This window comes from Anomaloglossus baeobatrachus, unplaced genomic scaffold (assembly GCF_048569485.1).
Source record: "Anomaloglossus baeobatrachus isolate aAnoBae1 unplaced genomic scaffold, aAnoBae1.hap1 Scaffold_139, whole genome shotgun sequence".
Classification (NCBI taxonomy): Eukaryota; Metazoa; Chordata; class Amphibia; order Anura; family Aromobatidae; genus Anomaloglossus; species Anomaloglossus baeobatrachus.
In genome coordinates, this window is record NW_027441909.1 from 119,293 (window position 1) to 134,172 (window position 14,880).

At 47.3% G+C, this 14,880-nt stretch overlaps 1 pseudogene; it reads right to left on the reverse strand.

Annotated features, from left to right (window-relative positions):
- LOC142260607 (germinal-center associated nuclear protein-like) overlaps positions 1-14,675 on the reverse strand; it is an 88,209-nt pseudogene extending 73,534 nt beyond the window's left edge.
- Positions 14,676-14,880: the final 205 nt, after the last annotated feature.

A 14,880-nucleotide genomic window follows, 5' to 3' on the forward strand; every position in this document is an offset into this window, starting at 1 on the left:
ACATTAAAAATTATACCAATAACTGACCTTTTTTGGGTGATAAACATGACATGCTCAAAACATTTGGAGGAAGGAAGAGGAAGGATACAGTTGTAAAAGTGCTGTAGAATATGTTGGCGCTACTGAAGTAAAAGTTAATTTAATAATTACCTTGTCTGTTCCTGGAAGGAACTCATAGATGCTAAGTTGATTGCGAGTATCCCGCATGTATCTCTCCTTTTCAGGGCACATGTCAGGACAGGTTCCCACAAAAACTTTGGCTTGATCTAACCCAGTTCGTTTAACTCGAGCTACAAAAATAGGAGAAACGTGATTAGAAAATGTGCATTTCTTTTATGGTTACAAAAAAAAACTTCTTTAGTTACTCAAATAATTGCAAAACTTTCACAGATCCTTTCAATACCTTGTCTCAATATCTTGTCCCTCTGGTCTAGGAGACGATATTTCTCCTCGGAGGTCTCTGCTGCCATTCCCACAAGATGCAGAAGTGAAGGAGGCAAAGACACCGCAGAGTCAGAAGGTGGTGATGGGATATCAGTATTTTGAACACTAAACTGAAGATTCTTGGGAAATGTAGCCTTTTTAAGAGAAGATCTGAAATACAGCCAAAAAATAGTATAAAATAAGGGTGAAAAAAAAGGTTGTAATTGTATGATTCTGAGTGTTTTAGAATTACCCCTTTAGTCCTTGGAGAAGAGGTTTGCATACAGGCGAAACGGCTGGAATACCTTTTTGCTCACTTTGTCTGACTTCTCTCTCCACCGTTTGAGCCCCTTTTTTCTTTGCAGGACCTAAAAAGAAGGGAATTTTGTTTACTTACCGTAAATTCCTTTTCTTCTAGCTCCTATTGGGAGACCCAGACAATTGGGTGTATAGCTTCTGCCTCCGGAGGCCACACAAAGTATCACACTTGAAAAAGTGTAACCCCTTCCCTCTGCCTATACACCCTCCCGTGGATCACGGGCTCCTCAGTTTTGGTGCAAAAGCAGGAAGGAGGAAACTTATAAATTGGTCTAGGGTAAATTCAATCCGAAGGATGTTCGGAGAACTGAAGACCATAACCCAAAAAAATAACCAGCCCAAAGGGCACAGGGGTGGGTGCTGGGTCTCCCAATAGGAGCTAGAAGAAAAGGAATTTACGGTAAGTAAACAAAATTCCCTTCTTCTTTGTCGCTCCATTGGGAGACCCAGACAATTGGGACGTCCAAGAGCAGTCCCTGGGTGGGTAAAAGAATACCTCAATAGAAAGAGCCGAAAAAGGCCCCCTCTTACCGGTGGGCAACCGCCGCCTGGAGGACTCGCCTACCGAGACTGGCGTCTGCCGAAGCATAGGTATGCACTTGATAGTGCTTCGTGAAAGTGTGCAGACTAGACCACGTAGCTGCCTGACACACCTGCTGAACCGTTGCCCGGTGCCGCAATGCCCAGGACGCACCTACAGCTCTGGTAGAATGGCCTTTCAGGCCTGAAGGGAGCGGAAGGCCCGAAGAACGGTAGGCCTCGAGAATCGGTTCCTTGATCCACCGAGCCAAGGTCGACTTGGAGGCCTGAGAGTCCATACGCTGGCCAGCGACAAGGACAAAAAGCGCATCTGAACGGCGCAGGGGGTGCCGTGCGAGACACGTAGAACCGGAGTGCTCTCACTAGGCCCAAAGAGTGCAAAACCTTTTCAAACTGGTGAATTGGATTAGGGCAACAGGAAGGCAAGGAGATATCCTGATTTAGATAAAAGGAGATACCACCTTAGAGAGAAATTCCGGGACAGAACGAAGAACCACCTTATCCTGGTGGAAAAACCAGGAAAGGAGCCTTGCATGACCGTGCTGCAAGGTCAGACACTCTCTGAAGAGATGTGACTGTCCCCAGGAAGGCCACTTTCTGTGAAAGACGGGAGAGAGAGACATCCCGCAGCAGCTCAAAAGGCGGCTTTTGAAGAGCCGTCAGGACTCTGCTAAGATACCAGGGTTCCAACGGACGTTTGTAAGGTGGAACCATGTGGCAGACCCCCTGCAGGAACGTGCGGACCTGCGGAAGCCTGGCTAGACGCTTTTGAAAGAAAAAAACACGGAGAGCGTGGATACTTGGCCCTAGAGAGAGAGTCGAGGGACAAACCCTTGTCCATTCCAAATTGTAGGAATGAAAGGAATGTGGGTAAGGTAAACGGCCATGGAGGAAAGCCGTTATCAGCGTACCAGGATAGAAAGACTTGCCAAGACCTGTAATAGATCTTGGCGGACGTTGGCTTCCTGGCTTGTCTCGTGGTGGCAATGACATCCTGAAATAACCCTGAAGACTCTAGGAGTCAGGGGCCAATGGCCCCTAGTCAAGTTGAGGGCCACAGAATTTCAGATGGAAAAAACGGGCCTTGTGACAGCAAGTCTGGGCGGTCTGGAAGTGCCCACGGTTGACCCACCGTAAGATGCCCCAGATCCGGATACCACGACCGTCTCGGCCAGTCTGGGCGACGAGAATGGCGCGACGGCAGTCGGACCTGATCCTGCGTAGTACCCTGGGCAGCATCGCCAGAGGGGGAAACACATAAGGCAGTCGAAACTGCGACCAATCCTGGACAAAAGCGTCCGCTGCCAGAGGTCTGTGATCCTGAGACCGTGCCATGAAGGCCGGGACCTTGAGAGATCGACGTCCTGCGTTCCTCAGGGGCGATGGATCTCTTGAAGCACTTCTGGGTGCAGAGACCATTCCCACGCGTCCATGTCTGATGACTGAAAAACGACTGCTTCCCAGTTTTCTACGCCCGTGATGTGAACTGCGGAGATGGTGGAGCCTGTGGTTTCCACCCACTGCAGAATCCGCCGGACTTCCTGGAAGGCTTGACGACTGCGAGTGCCGCCTTGGTTCGTGAACGGCACTGCCTCCATAGCTGCAACCATCTTCCCCAGGAAGTGCATGAGGTGCCTTAAGGGGTGTGACTGACTCCGAAGAAGTGATTGCACCCCCGCCTGCAGGGAAAGCTGTTTGTCCATGGAGAGTCCCAGAGCAACGTGTTGACACGCCACCTGAGCAGGGGCCCAGAGGTTCTGAAGAAACGAGCCGCAGGACGAGAACTGAACTCTATCCTGTAACCATGAGACAGAATGTTTCTCACCCATCGGTCTTGAACTTGTGGCCACCAGGCGCCGCCAAAGCGGGAGAGCCTGCCACCGACCGGGGATGCGGCTAGGGTAGACCGAGAGCCATGAGGAGGCCGATTTGGAGGCAGTGCCCCCTGCGGCCTATTGGGGTCGTGACGTGGGCCGCCACGCATATGAGTTCCTCTGGCCTTTCTCCGGCCTGTTGGACGAAGAAGAATGTGGCTTGGCGGAGGGACGAAAGGACCGAAACCTCGATGGGATTTTTCTTTGCTGAGGTCTCTTAGGTTTGGACTGGGGTAAGGAGGAGACCTTTCCCTTGGATTCCTTAATAATAACATCCCATCGTTCGCCAAATAAACGGTCGCCAGAAAAAAGGTAAACCAGTTAAGAACCTTTTTGAAGCCGAGTCTGGTTCCCATTCGCGCAGCCACATGGCCCTGCGAACTGCCACGGAGTTAGCATATGCTACAGCCGTGCGGCTAGTGGAGTCCCGGACGGCGTTCATGTCGCAGGACGAAAAGGCTGATGCCCGAGAGTCAAAGACGGAACATGCGGAGCAAAATTCCATGTGACAGCATTAAACTCCTTCAGACAAGCCTAGATTGCTTGGAGAGCCCACACGGCTGTGAAGGCCGGGGCGAAAGACGTGCCCGTGGCCTCATAGATGGACTTCGCCAAGAGCTCTATCTGTCTGTCAGTGGCATCCTTCAGGGATGAGCCATTTGCAGACACCACGGACCTAGCAGCCAATTTGGAGACTGGAGGATCCATTTTGGGAGAATGAGCCCAACTCTTACCGACGTCAGATGGAAAGGGGTAACGCGTGTCAGTGTGACGTTTAACCCATCCCTGAAGTTAGAGTGATCAAAAAACGTATTGTACGTTTGGGGAACCAAAACTGGTGTTTCTCCTGCTGAGAAGCCGACTCCTCTACAGGAGGAGGCGGAGGAGAGCGAACCAGCACCTGGATGATGGATCGAAATAAGATCATTTACTAAGGCGTCCCCCTCAGGAGTATCAAGGTTAAGGGTGAAGTCAGGGCCAGAGCCCTGAGCTCCCCCGTCCGCCTCGTCTTCCTAAGAGTCCTCAAGCTGGGATCCTAGCAGCGTGAGGAAGTCGGGGAAGAGTCCCAGCGAGACCGCTTAGCCGGCCTTGGACTGCGGTCCGGGCAGGAGTCCTCCGCCTGAGACCTAGGGCTCAACCTGGGAGCGCGCTGCGGCGCTAACCAAGCGGGGCCTGAATGAAACAAGCTAACCGGGCCAGGGCCTGTGAAAGGTCCGGTCTGGACTGCAATGCCTCAAGGAGCTTAGAAGACCATTTGATCATATGAAAATGACTGAGGGCCAACACCGGTGACTCTGTCCCTGCAGGGGGGTCTACATGAGCCGAGGGGCCCACCAGTGCCCGAGGCTCCGGCTGAGCAAGCGAGGCAGGAGTCCAGCATTGCTCACAGTGAGGGTAGGTGGATCCCGCAGGTAACATAACCCCACAAGAGGTACAGACCGCGAGAAAAACCTGTGCCTGTTGTCTCCTAGGAGAGAGACCACTGAAGGTAAATGTGCTTGCACCCCTGAACAAAGGGTATACAGTCTGTCCGAACAGAAATATATATAATATATACATATGTATCCGGCACCCTAGGGGGACCAGCACTGAGTGCTGCGTTCACCCTGAGCTCCCCTGAGAAGCACCCACTGGCAGAATGCCAGAAAATGGCCGCCGGAGCTCTCAGGGGAGGAGTGGGGCCGAGGGCGGCACCAGCAAAGAGCGGGAGTCTGAGTTCCCCACAGTGGTCAGTGAGGGGGGAGGAAGACATGCAGGATGTTCTAGCCCTCACATCCGACGTCATGTCGGTAATCCCGCCCTTACCCCTGACAGCAGGCCCGGGGGCGGGATTTTCGCGACTAGGCCGCGGTGAAGCCAGGGACTAAATTTGAGGCCGCGCCCGACCAGCAGGCCCGGTCGGCGCGGAAGTCCACCTGCCTCCTCAGTTTTACAACTACCGCAGCTTCCGGGAAGAAGGTGCGCTCCCTGTACAGTCCCCAATGGGGACACAGAGTACCTTTAAGTAGCAGGGCCCGGTCCCTGGGGTTGAAGAGGCTCCGGTCCGGCAGGTAGCACCAGGGGCTGCGGATGGAGCACGGTCCCATTCAATGGATGACCGCTCAGGTCCCACTTCTCCCAGCCGCATAAGGGATGGTGAAGGAAACGGCCTGTGACTCCAGCCTCCGTACCCGCAATGGGTACCGTCTGGGGTCCCCACAGTGGCCAGTGAGGGGGGAGGAAGACATGCAGGATGCTCCAGCCGTCACATCCGACATCATGTCGGCAATCCCGGCCTTACCCCTGACAGGCAGGCCCAGGGGCGGGATTTTCGCGACTAGGCCGCTTTGAAGCCGGGGACTAAATTTGAGGCCGCGCCCGACAAGCAGGCCCGGTCGGCGCGGAAGTCCACCTGTCTCCTCAGTGTTACGACTACCGCGGCTTCCGGGAAGAAGGTGCGCTCCCTGTACAGTCCCCGAAGGGGACACAGAGTACCTTTAAGTAGCAGGGCCCGATCCCTAGGGTTGAAAAGGCTCCGGTCCGGCAGGTTCCACCAGGGGCTGCGGATAGAGCACGGTCCCAGCAAATGGATGACCGCTCAGGATCCCACTTCTCCCAGAGCCGCATAAGGGATGGTGAAGGAAAACGGCATGTGGCTCCAGCCTTTGTACCCGCAATGGGTACCTCAACCTTAACAACACCGCCGACATAGTGGGGTGAGAAGGGAGCATGCCGGGGACCCCGTGGGGGTCCACTTTTCTTCCAACCGACAACTAAGTTATGAGAATGCATGAGTGGATGTGTGCCTCCTTCCACACAAAGCATAAAACTGAGGAGCCCGTGATCCACGGGGGGGTGTATAGGCAGAGGGGAGGGGTTACACTTTTTAAAGTGTAATACTTTGTGTGGCCTCCGGAGGCAGAAGCTATACACCCAATTGTCTGGGTCTCCCAATGGAGCGACAAAGAAATATGAAGTATTAGGCTAGGTTCACAGGTCCTGCAACCATCCGTTATCATGGATTTATTAGCAAAAAAATTCTGCAAAAACAACTTTTTTGTCTGTTAAATAACGGATGTCGGCCGGATCAGTTTTTAACATGTGGAGTCTACGGGGGATGGTTGTAAAAGGATAAGGCACAGCCAATATAGTGGAGGTATATCGAGGTGCACTTGTTGGTTTCCAAACCGTAAGTCAATCAAACAGGTTCAAGGCACTCTCAAGGGTTAATTTTCATATAATTTATTCCAAAATAGTTTTAAACATGTGACGTTTCAGCCACTAGATGGCCTTCATCAGACAACTGGTATCATAAACTGGCCAAAATTGGAGTGTCAAGGCAACGGTGTCCACCGCTATGCTGCGTCCACAGCATAGCGGTGGACACCGTTGCCTTGACAGTCCAATTTTGGACAGTTTATGATACCAGTTGTCTGATGAAGGCCACCTAGTGGCTGAAACGTCACACGTTTAAAACTATTTTGGAATAAATTATATGAAAATTAACCCTTGAGAGTGCCTTGTACCTGTTTGATTGACTTATGCGGGATGGATCCGTTAATGGATTACTATTTATCGTCCATTTGTAATGGATCCGTTAAGAAAACAACAGACCCGTTACAAATGCAAGTACAACGGATGTCTAAATAGCAATCCATTAATGGATATGTTGTCCATAGACTCCCATGACAAAAAAAAAAACCACAACGGATCCAGCAGAAATCAGTTTCCCAACCAGATGACTACAGGACACATGAACTTAGCCTTACAGAGATTAAGAGCCCAGGCACATCATGGCTCTAACACTAGAACTGTAATATGTCACCTGTATGTCTGTATATCAATCATGTCTGCTCCATTCCACGCCATTTGATTGAGATTCTTCAATAAAAGTGTTGTTTCTCTTGCATACTAACTTAATAATTAGATTCTATACAGTGGCGCCACATGGCGGTACATACATCTAACACATAAATGAGGCGATTTAAACACTCACTAGTTTTTTTCCGTTGCCAAAAACCAACAGCGTCTTTGTATAGTTCTTTTACTGATTTCTTGGCCACAGCTGCAGAGTTCTGTAAAGACATAGACAACATCCCAAATGTGATTCTATTTTTCCCAAAAAAATCATTAAATAAGTTAATTTTTTTTCAAGCAAGTGAAAACTTCAAGTTTTTCATGCAGATACCACTTCAGGAATAAACAGATTTTTTTTTTGTTTTCAAATCCTGAAGAATTTGGTTACCATTTTGTTAATGTTACCTGAAGCAACTTTTTAACGTTTCTTGTTGCTACTCTATATAAATGTTTTGGAGGGGGTGTTTTTTTTACTTTATAAACAATAAAACATGCATTTTTTTCTGCAAAAAAAAATGCTAAAACAAGAAAAATCTCCAGGCATTTTCCAACCATTTTCAAAGGGAACCGGTCACCAGTTTTTCAGCCTATAAGCTGAGGCCACCACCACCGGTGCTCTTATATACAGTATTCTAACATATAAGAACGCAGGCCGCTGTGTAGAACATAAACACTTTATAATACTCACCTAATGGTCACGCTGCGGTGGATTTGGGTCAGATGGGTATCTCCGTTGTCCGGTGCCTCCTCTTTCGGCCATCTTTGTTGTCCTTTTTCTGTCGCCGGGGAGCATGACGCGTCATACGTCATCCACACTTGCCGGCATTGAGGTCCTGCACAGGCGCACTTTGATCTGCCCTGAGCAGGGCAGATCAAAGTATTGCAGTGCGCCTGCGCGGGACCGGCGAGTGTGTATTACGTAGGATGCGTCATGCACAGAAGCTTCAGAAGGAGGACGAAGATGGCCGAAAGAGGAGGCGCCGGCACAAGACAACAGAGACGCCCATCTGACCCAAATACACCGTAGCGCGACTGTTAGGTGAGTATTCTAAAGTGTTTTTTATGTTCTACACAGCGGCCTGGGCTCTTATATACAGCATGTTAGAATGCTGTATATAACAGCCCGGTGTTGGTGGCCATAGTTTATAGGCCGAAAAACTGGTGACAGGTTCCCTTTAAGCCTTCTTATTGACTTGTATTGTAACATTTGGAGCGTCTTCCTAGCAGAAAAAGCCCGAAGAATGGTCTGCTCACTTCTTTTACCCACTTTTTTTGAAAAAAGTTAAAAGACCCTCAAAAGCCTGAACTTATGAAAAGCAAGTCACTTTTACATCAAAAAGAATAGGAAGATTGGAGGGGTTTTTTAAGGCAATTTTCTGAGATAATCTGATCAAAACAAGGTTTAAAAAAAAAAAAAAAGAAAAAAGCCATGTTAACATACCCTTATGTATACAGATTTACAAATACATATGTTTTACCTGCCTAAGAGGACTAAACCACTAAGGTTTGGTTAGTAAGTGTACTAATAGGGCCCGATTCTCAAATTTTTCATGCCTACTGGTGTAAAGTTTTAAAAAGTTGTCATGTTTTGGCAAAAAATTTTGCAGCTTTTGGTGTTGTCATCTCACACTATTTTTCTTCAGCTAGAAACAAAGTGAATAGAGCCGGGGCATGACAACAAGCCGTGGAGTTTGCTACACCACAAAACTAACGCTAGCAGGGAGTGGGGTAGGATTTAGGGCAAGGCGTACACAAAGGTTCGCGCCACTTCTCTGACTGAACTGATCCAGGAAGAGGCATGCCCCTCAACAAGATAGGGGTGAACAATGCTGGTCTAGTGGTCTTGATAAATGAGGAGAGTCTGACTCCAGTACAGCCCCTCAGCAAGACCGGGGTGAATAGCGCTGGTCTATTGCTCTTGAATCAGGCCTATAGTTCCTAATCAAACTACAATTCTGCAAGAATGATTCTAGGAAAGCTGCAGAGCAAACAAAAGGGTCTTATCTAAGGAGACAGGGGAGAATAAACAGGATTCGCTCTCCTTGTGAGGTTGTGAAGACGCAACACTGATGAGATCTGGATGGTGTGGCAGCTGTTGCAAGGACCATTTGGTTAGGGCAAGTTCACACACTGCATTTTTTTGACGCTGCGTTTTTTGCCGCAAAAAACGCACAAAAATGCACCCGTGGCAAAAAAACGCAGCAAAAAAAAGCATGTGTTTTTAATGCGTTTCTGTGCATTTTTTGCTGCGGTTTTACTCACTGCATTTTTATGTTGTTTTTTTTTTTATGAGTGAACAATGCCATTAAAGATTGTTGAAAAAAAAATGTCTGATGTCATTTCCTTCTTCAATATGTTCTTCATTCTCCACTAGTGTATGCAGGAGAGCAGACAGCTGCAGAACTACAAGGCTCAACATGCTCCATCCAGGACCGTATGCAGGAACGAGAGGCAGGAGGAGCAGAACTACAAGGCTCAGCATACTCCATCCACCAGTGTATGCAGGAGAGCAGACAGCAGCTGCAGAACTACAAGGCTCAGCATGCTTCATCCAGGACTGCATTCTGGAGGGAGAGGCAGGGGGAGCAGAACTACAAGGCTCAGCATGCTCCATCCACTAGTGTATGCAGGAGAGCAGACAGCAGCTGCAGAACTACAAGGCTCAGCATCCTCCATCCAATACTGTATGCAGGAGTTTTTTGCCTTAAAAAAAAAATAGCGTGTGCTTCGCCATATTTTTGTATGCTAGCCAGGTACCGCAGGCAGGTACGGGCTGCCCCCAACTCCCAGCTGCCTATTTGTACCCGGCTGGGAACCAAAAATATAGGGAAGCCTTTTTTTTTTTCAATTATTTTATGAAATAATTAAACAAAAAAAAAATGACGTGGGCTTCGCCCAATTTTTGAGTCCAGCCAGGTACAACTAGGCAGCTGGGGATTGGAATCTGCAGTACAGGGTGCCCAAGTTTTCTGGGCACCCCCGGTGCGAATTGCAGTCTGCAGCCGCCCCAGAAAATGGCGCTTTCATATAAGCGCCATCTTCTGGCACTGTATCCAACTCTTCCAGCTGCCCTGATGCCGGGTGGCTTGCTGGGTAATAATGGGGTTAGGGCTAGCTGTATATTATCAACTGGCCCTAAGCCAGAAATTCATAGTGTCACGCCAATATTAGACAGGGCCACCATGAATTTCTAGTAACGATAAAAAAAACACGACAGAAAAATATTTTTATTAGAAATAAAACACAACACAATTAGTGACTCCCATCTTTATTGATATAAAGAAGACCCCCCTCCGCAGTAATCCTGGGTCAGGGTCCCGCGATATCCAATCCAGATCCAATATCATCTGATCAGTTTGCTGGAAGGCAAAGCGATCAGATGATGTGTCAGGTTCAAGGATGTGAATCACATCACACATCAGCTGATTGTATAAACGGCGTTTATACAATCAGCTGATGCATCAGTAGGAAAAAAAAACAAAAAACTACACATCTCTGTGCTGACTCCCGTCCGATCGCTGCAGGACCCTGCGGTAATCAGCTGATGAAGTCTCCTGACCGCATCAGCTGTTTAAAAGCCGGCCGGGTGGTAAAAAGCTGGCCTCACCGCGAGACTTATACGATCAGCTGATGCGTCAGGTGACCGCATCCGCTGATCATCGCCAGGTCCTGCAGCTATCGGACGTGCCCGGGAGTCTGCACACAGCCGGAGCAAGGGTGGCAGTACCGGGAGAGGAGCTGGGAGCAGACATGTCGGGAGTCTGCAGACAGGTGAATATGACATTTTCTTTTTCTATCATTCACTTCTGATTTCGCAGCTCCTTCCACCTCCGGTGGCAGTACCGGGAGAATTCACGCTTCTGTGTTTACCAACAGAAGGAATCCTCTTCCTGTACATGTCACTGTACTACCCACCCCTTGCGTTTATAGCTGCGTTTTTAGTCATAGAAACGCACTAAAACGCAGCTATATTTGCGTTTTTCATTGCGTTTTTCAACATCTCATTGAATTCAATGGGAGGAAAACGCAGTGAAAAGCGCAAACAAAATTGACATGCTGCATTTTTGTGGGCACCACAAAAACGTAGCTAAAAAAAACTCAGACTTTGCTAGTGAAGCAAAGTCATGCAGTGTTCTGAACAAAAACGCACTCGAAAAACGGGCAAAAACGCCGAGAAAAATGCACTGTGTGCACATAGCCTTACATGGTGAAATCCTGATGAAGAAGTTGGATTACTTTCAAAAGCGTCGAATAAACGGCCCATAAACTGCATCTGTGTACTTGGATCCCTTCCTGCAGGAGCGCAGATTAAACTACTTTTTTTCCTCAATATCCTTTAATTGTGAAAGAATCACGGGGATGAATCTGTAGAATTTAAATGAATAAAACAGGTGCACGATACCCATCACTAACGCTTGGAAGCTGGGAGATATGTAAAAACGTGATGTCACCAACCTCACTCAGATCCCAATACAAAACCAAATTACCTCTTTAACCAATGACGCTGCAATCAATGGTATAAGCATATTATTATTTTTTTTTTTACTCACATGGTTATTAAATTGGATAGATGCCATTTTTTGCTTTATCCTGCAGTTTATACGCAGAATCTTCCCATATTTCTTAAAGAAATCCTCCATGATGTTTTTTTTATTAAATTTATTAGGCACATTCCTAATAATAAAAGTGGTCATCTCACTGGGGGAGACTGGAACAGTGTGTTGAGCACCAGCAGAACGTTCTCCTTTGCTAGCCACAGAGCTTGAGGGGATAGCTGTTAAAAAAAAACCAAGACTTTACAAAAGAAGGAGACATATATAATGACACAGACAAATAAGGGTTTTCCCATTCTAAAATGGTGTGTGTATAGGTTTACTCTAGGAGAAAAATAAGATTAAAGTTAGTAACCCTCCGCAGGTGCAGCTTTCTGATGCTTTCCCCACTCTGCGGTAGTGACATCACAGGGCTCAGTGGTGATGCTCATGAAGACACAAGACACTGAGCCGAAGGATTGACTGCAGCCATCATGTCTGTTGTAATTGTGACGTCACCACTGCAGCCCATCAACAAAGACTGGCTGGAAAAGTGGAGGGTCAGTAACAGATTTTTATCTGAGCACTGTGTAGCCTCCAAGACAATATCAGACAACGCTACAGTTCAGGATTTATTTTTTTATAATATAATTGGTTACGGACATAATATAACAGAAAATGTACTTTTGGAAAAAAAAGCTCTCACCTTGAATTTCAGGCAGCAGCTCACCTTCTTCCAGTAAGGGTCGAATTCTTCCAGGTATCAACTCACTAGGACCAGGTGAAGAATAGTCTCTGGGAGATCCTTGCTGGTTTGGCCCCAAAAAGGAAACCATTCTGGTAGATGTTGTATGACCTGTACCTTGCAAATGGGACTTATTAAAAGTCACTTGACTTGATAAACTCGCTGGGCTAGTTTTAACAGATTCAGTTTGATTGGGAGTAGAAATTGGTCTTACAATTGGTTGAGTTTTTGATGGAGAATCGGCATCGGTCACCTTGGCCTGTGGAGTAACGTTATCTGTTTTTTTAATTTCTTTTCCCCGATGAGTTTTCATTTGACTTTTTACAACATCAAACAAGCTCCTGACATAGATGTTTGCTCCTCCTTTTAAATCCCGGTTCAATCGACCAGCCCTCTTGACAGGTGGATGTTCGCTATGGGGATCTGAAGAAGCTTCACCTGAGATGGCGACATAATTTCTATGTGGTGAACGATCATACTCCGGTTTTCTTTTTACTCCTTTTTGTCCCTCCTCTCTTCTTGGCTCTTCAACAAAACTAGTAAAACTACTATTGGCACTTGCAAATGAAGGTCTGGGTGTTCCTGCTTCACTTTTGTTTTTCTTCTCTGAAGACATAGAGAAGAAGTTGATGTTCCCAGATGTCGATGACGTTGTAGGAGCTCCAAATAGGGGTGGATCTTTTGACTCGTTTTTACTTGACATGCTAAAAGATGATGCCGATGTTTCATCTAATTTATTTGCTCCCGGTAGGATTGGTTTGAAAGTTGTATGAGCGGGAGGTTTGAAACTGTGCTCTGAATTGGAGGCTACCTGTGTAAAAGTGGAGTCCGCAGCACTAGAACTGGTACTTATTTGTGTCGTGGTACCAAATACACTTCCAGTCTGCACAGTGGAAATATTTGAGGACTGACCAAAAATTTACATTTTCTCAGTGGCTGCTGTCTTGCTAACTTGTGCAGATTGTGCAATTCCAAATGCAGAAGATGGTTGTGCACTGATAGAACCAGATTCTTGCTTACTAAATGGAGGTTGGAAGCCAGGAGACTGACCAAAAATATTACTTTGTCCACTGTTTACCTGTCCAAATGCAGACACTTGGCTACTACTATTTGGCCCAGATTGCGTAGAACCTGCCTGACTAAAACTTTGTCCAGTCACATTGTGCGCAAACATAGGTGTCTGGGTCGGGTTGGAGGGTGTCTGGCCAAACAAAAATCTATTACTAGCGGATTGTTGTCCAAATTGTGGACCTTGATTTGAGCCATCCTCAGACTGTCTAGATGCTGCTGATGACTCAGATGTTGCCTGGGAAAATATAGAAGTATTGCTTCCAAAGGGGGAGGCTGACTGGCTAGTTGTAGGCTGTGTAAAGAAAGATGCAGATTGGTTAGTAGTCGCTTGGGCAAAGAGAGATGTAGATTGACTAGATGGTACTTGGGCAAAAGGAGATGCAGATTTACTGGGAGTAATTTGTCCAAATATAGATGATTGATTGTTACTGCTTTGTCCAAACGATGGCGCAGGTGGCCCCGTAGAAGTCTGCCCAAATGCAGGTAGTGTTTGAGTATTGGTTGTCTGTCCAAAGAGGGAAGATGACTGTCCGGTAGTTGCCAGCCCAAACACAGGACCAGTTTGTCCCAAAGACTGTTGTGCAAAAGTAGTAGAAGCCTGATTATTAGCAGTCTGTCCAAAGGTAAAGCCAGACTGTCCTGTTGTAACCTGTCCAAAGGCTGGTGCAGATGGAGCAGAAGAAACCTGGCCAAATGCAGGAGCGGTTAGACCAGATGTTGTCTGTCCAAACACAGGTGGTGACTGACTAGGGGTGCTCTGCCCAAATATTGGCGTAAACTGTGCAGACGTGCCCTGCCCAAACGCAGGTGCCGACTGATTAGTGGATTGTCCAAATGAAGGAGCAGACTGCCCTGAGCTGGACTGTCCGAACAGCGGAGCTGTCTGTCCAGATGTTGCTAGTCCAAACACTGATGTATTAGCTGTGTGCCCAAAGGTAGGAGCAGACTGCCCAGCGGTGGCCTGCCCAAATATAGAATTAGACTGGCCAGAAGGAGCCTGACCAAACAGTGTCCCTGAAGAAGAACCCTGGCCAAATGTAGGGGCCGACAGTCCACCACTTGCCTGGCCAAATGCTGGAGTAGTTTGAACAGAATTAGTCTGTCCAAAGATAGAAGAAGATTGGCTTAAAGTATTCTGACCAAAAACAGACTGGTTGTTACCGAGCTGTCCAAACATAGGGGCTGACTGGCCAGTAGAGGCTGTCCAAATGTAGGGGCAGGCTGTACAGTTGCATTTTGGCCAAATAATGTTGTCTGCCCAAACATAGCTGCATTCTGATTTTGTGTATTGGGGTTTGTGGTTTGTTGTCCACCGAACACATTGCTATTGTTCATGGTTTGTGAGGAAAGAAAACTTGCGCCTTGTACACCTAAGAAACATATAGAAATGTAAGATTAAAATCTCAAGAAAGGTTGATCCTATCTAGACAGTATTATACTGTGACAGTTCTCAATTCAGCAACATTAAAGGGAACTTATTTCTTACAAAAATACAATTTACACCAGTGCATAGAGTGGTAATCAGCAGGTAAATAGCATT